Here is a 5,045-nt window from a genome sequence, read left to right on the forward strand (position 1 = left end):
TTCCGACAGATCAGCTTCGACACTAATCGCCATCTCCTTAGACTTGCCGCATAGGATTTGAAAACACTCAAGATCATGCATTGTCTTCAGTTGGTTTTTGTTGTGGTGATTAAAGTGCAGGTGTCTGAAATGATCAGATCTGGGGCCTGCAGTTGTTCAGAAAGAGGGGTGATCACTGCAAGAACTTCGTGAATGACATGCAAACTGAATATGAAGGGAAACGTCTCTAATTGATTCTTAAGACATGTAGCTTCTGCCGCTTCCTCTCTGTCAGAAGATTCTTGAACAAGTGACAGAATTGGGAATATGCAGTCATATCTTACCATAATTTTAGCCACTGATCTATAACAGTAAGACCAACGTGTCACAACTATCCTTTTAAGTGTTAGCACGGACACGTTGGCATTTTTCTGGGCCTCGAGAAACAACTGGTATCGAATATTGCTGTCGGAGACAAAATCATTAACTGTTTGCAAAACTGAAAATACTTAAAAAATTCTTTGTATTTTCTGCATACAATCGCCAATAACAAGGTTAAGTCTATGAGAATGACAGTGAGTATCACCACTTACAGCGCTTTTTTCCGGAGACAGGCCTGTACTCCTGAAAAACGTCTGCTCCTTATACTCGCCTCGTCATAGCACTGTCCGACACATTTTGACCAGTCAAGGTCGATATCCTTTATTTCGTTGTAGATAAAGTCGGTCAAACTCTAAACGTCAACCTTGCGCATGTGGTAGCAACCTATGGCTCTTTCTTTGATTTTCATAACCTGAACACAGCGCACAAAGATCGTAAGTTGTTCCTTTTTTAGAGGTATTTTATTTCGTCAGCAAGAATGGCAAAATATTTTGCTTCTCAGACTTCGTTCGCGATAGAACTTTCAATTTTGTTTCCTATGATCTCAACGTATTCGTTTTGGTACTCGTATGAAAAGTAATGAAAATAGGCCTTGCGAGACTTGTCCATCAGGTCCAGGTTGATTTCCGTTAAAAGGCCTACCGTCTCAACGAAATTCCCTCGATTGGCACAGGACTCTCCTTCATCATGGCCACGAAACGCAAGACCTTGCCGTCCAAGTAAGGCTGTAGTTCTTACCAGAGCTTTTACATTCCGTATGTTCTCTAATATTTCCTTTTCCGTTCTTTGGAGAGGCAGGAGGTAACAGATTTGGCCGTATCCGTCTGAATACCTTATAAATTTGGTCCAGGAAATGGTACATCCTTTGTATTGGTCACTGCTTTCGTGATCCCTTACCAGCTCTGAAATGTCTTTCCACTTTCTCAATCCTACGTCGATGAATGCTCTTGAGCCATATCTTTCGCCTGATCTTACCGATGATCCACGAAAGTGTTGGAAACAGAAGCAGAATACCGAGTCCTGTTCTTTGGAATATTCGGGCCGTGGATATGCCAAGAAATGGGAGCTGTTGAATTTTCTTGTGCGATTCCCGATGATAGTGACGGGATAGTCAGTCAGAACTGGTTGACAGGGGTTATCATATGGGTTCATGGATATATTTGTATTGTTTATACTGGAAGCCATTCCCTCAGTTTATGGTTGGCACAAATATGTCTCCCCTATGTCTCTCAAAAAGAAGACGCTACAGTATACAGTGCACTAGGTACAAAATGAGAAACGACACTCCAAGACCCTATTCCGGATACTCCCTTTTCCCGGATGTTGCAAATCACTTACAGGCTGACCGAGTATATAAACTATTGAAGAGAGTTCACTATGACAGGCCGAATCCAACAAAATCATACCAAAGGAGATATTCTTCAAATGGGTGACTTTGCTGAAAATCTTTGAGTGTCTTCAATTTGCTTTTTTCTAATGACCTGGTTTTTGGTTTCTCAGGAAAAACTCGAAAACAGCAAAACCATTTGGAAAGGAAGAATAAACTAAGAGTTTCAGATTTGAAAATTGGGCCCCTTGAAAAATCAGGGGGCATGGCCCCCCAGCCCCCCCCCTAAATGGCACCACTGGATGTGAGGGGGTATCCACCCTCCCATTACTCTGAATCTAAAAAAAGGCACTAAATCGTCTGATTAGCGATCCAATAAGCCTCCTCCGAAGTTTATACAATCACCCTTTCTATATAAACATTATTTGCCCCCAGGGCATAACTTACAACCCTTGCTTTGAGGGCTGTTGGAGGTTTGTCATCGTCAAATATATAATTTCCAGACCTTTGAACTACGTTGAACAAAATGGTTATCTCAAAATTTTGATTCGATCTGTTTGGGGAAATGATGGGCGTGGGAGGTGTTGAGTTGTCCTCCAATCCCATCACTTTTGACTATTAAAATGGGTACTAGCTCTTTTAATTTCCAATCAAAAGAGCCTTTTTAGAAGTTTCTGCGATAACAAATGGCGACTTCAAAATTTCTGTCAGATTCGTTTCAGGAAATACGAGGTGTGGGGGGGGGGGGGCGTATACGACCTTTCATCACTTTTAATCTTATAAAAGGTACCAGAACTTCTGATGATCAATCTAATCGGCCCCCTCTAAAGATTCTACGACCACCCTGTCTATACAAATTATATATGACCCCAGGGCATAACTTACAATCCTTGCCCTGAAGTCTGTGGGTGTTGACATCCTGAAAGACATAATGTCCGTACCTTTTAACTACGCTAGATAAAATGGCTATCTCTAAATTTTATTGGATGTGTTCGGAGAAATGGTGAACGTAAGAGGGGGTTATTTGCCATCTAATCACTTTCGACTATAAAAAGGTCAATTTCCAATCTAATAAACCCTTTTAGAAGTTTCAACGACAACAAATGGCCATCTCAAAATTTGTATCAGATACATTTCGGGAAAATACGAGGTGTGGGGGGGCATCCAACCTCCGGTCACTCTGAATCTTAAAGAGGGCACTAGATTACCTTCAAAAAAGCCCCCTCCGAAGTTTATACGATCACTCCTTCTGTTTAAACTTTAAATGCCCCCAGGCTATAGCTAACAACCCTTGCCCTGAGGGCTGTGGGGGAAACTGTCTTCCTCAAAGACATAATTTCCGGATCTTTCAACTATATTGGGCAAATTGACCAACTTAAAATTTTGATTGAATGTGTTTGGGTAAATTGTAGGAGTGGGAGGGGAGGTTAGTTGCCCTCCAATCATTTTCAATTATTAAAAAGGGCATTAGCCTTTTCAACTTCCAATCGAATGAGCCCTTTCCGAAGTTTCTACGGCAACTCCTTCGATACGAAGTACCCTGGTCTAAAAAAAAAGAAAAAACACACCTACGCAATGCCGTCACTACACACACCCTTAGACTCCAATGACGTCACACGACTTTGCCCGTTTCAAACGGACAGGTCTAATATGCTTGACGCAACTTTATGTAACACTGCGACAGGAGCCCATGGGGGAATCCCCGCTTATAACGTAACGACAGCACACCTTACGTAATCATTGCGCATCACTGTCACATAATACCCATTTTAACATCTCATTTTCCACCCGAAACGCTCAAAAACAAATTTTCTTTCTTTCTTTAGTTTGTTTTTTTCCTATTGCTGTTGACCCTGCCAGGACTCGAAAGGTCATTCCCGTCCAACGGATTTGTGCCTTAGCCGGGAGGCCTAAGAAGCCATTCCTAATATTTTGTCCTACTCAGTATATTCTAAAATTAACCTGATGCACGACACGTGAGATTCCCGATCTTTGGCATTCGTTAGAACGGTGTGTTACTGCCCCAAATTTGGCAAGCTCCCGGAAACATTTGCTCTCAAGATATTAATAGCGATACAGACTAAGGAGTGCTTCTATTGTATAATCACATTGATAGTCCAAAACAATAAATCTTAAAAACACAGACTTTGTAAATAAAGGTTTTATTATTTCAAATAAATTTACAAGCAATAATAAAAAAACAGAAAAAACAGTTAAAAATACAACAAATAAAAAAAAGGGGGCGAAAAAGGCTTATCGTAATATATGCAAAAGATTAATCTAATATACAAAATACACATCCTAGCATGCAACCCAGGGGGCAGCAGGAAAGGAGTGATATTATAGATAGAGTTAAGGCATTTTAAAAGATATTTCTGAGAGCCCTTAATGAAAATACAGCGTTTTGAGACAGGACTATGTAAACGTAACAAAAACATAGAAAAAAGCAGTTAAAAAAAGACAAACAAAAAATAGAACATGAAAGGAGGTTTATCGCAATATATACAAAAAAACATCTATTATAAAAAAAGACATCCTAGCATGCATCCCAGGGGGGTAGGAGGGAGGAGTAAAATTAGAGATATAAAGCGTTTTAAGAGGTATTTCTGAGAGCCCTTAACAAAAATAGAGCGTTTTGAGACAAGACAATGCGAAAGGGAAAAAAACGAAACAGGAAAAGGCTTACAAAGGGATAAAATACAAACAATAACATGCATAAATCAAATAAGGATGAGAGGGGAGGGGTCCAAGCAAGTAGTTCCAGAGGAGGGGTGCCTTAATAATAGGGTTAAATTTATGCTATGTTAAGAGCTTTTTTAACGAAATAGATCGTTTCTTAGATAGGAATGTTAGATTTTCACCCTTCTCCATGAAAAAAACTCTTTAACGCATCTACCTTAATTTTTAAGCTGTAGAGCATGGTACTCCAGATAATTCACCCCACAATGGCATTACTTGACTCTCTCCCCTCCTTGACATCATATCATCATTCTTAAGCCATTTTTCAATTATTTCATAATAGAAATTATGCATTTAAATCCCGTGATTCAGGTTTTAGCAACCCAAGCCTATCATGATGCTCCACAAAACACTCCACACCACTATGGCATCAAACTCCCCCCGCTCCATCACCAAGTGACACCAGCCCCCCAACCCCCGGGCGAGCTGATATTATTGGTACATTTAAACCATATTAAGACATACCTTTGAAGGACTTTAAACGAAATGCATCATTTCTTTGAGTACTTGTTAGATTCCCCCCTCATTCATAGAAAAAATTCCTTAACACCTCCACCTTGAATTTTAATCTGTAGAACATGGTACTCCAGGTAATTCACCCCACAATAACACTACTTGA

General features: G+C 40.1%; 1 pseudogene; it reads right to left on the reverse strand.

The window, feature by feature from the left end:
* Nucleotides 1-488: 488 nt before the first annotated feature.
* Nucleotides 489-5,045, reverse strand: part of LOC148938702 (zinc finger MYM-type protein 1-like) — a 5,832-nt pseudogene continuing 1,275 nt past the window's right edge.

This window comes from Artemia sp. Qi Xiang Cuo, unplaced genomic scaffold (genome assembly GCF_049724085.1).
Source record: "Artemia sp. Qi Xiang Cuo unplaced genomic scaffold, ASM4972408v1 HiC_scaffold_3022, whole genome shotgun sequence".
Lineage (NCBI taxonomy): Eukaryota > Metazoa > Arthropoda > Branchiopoda > Anostraca > Artemiidae > Artemia > Artemia sp. Qi Xiang Cuo.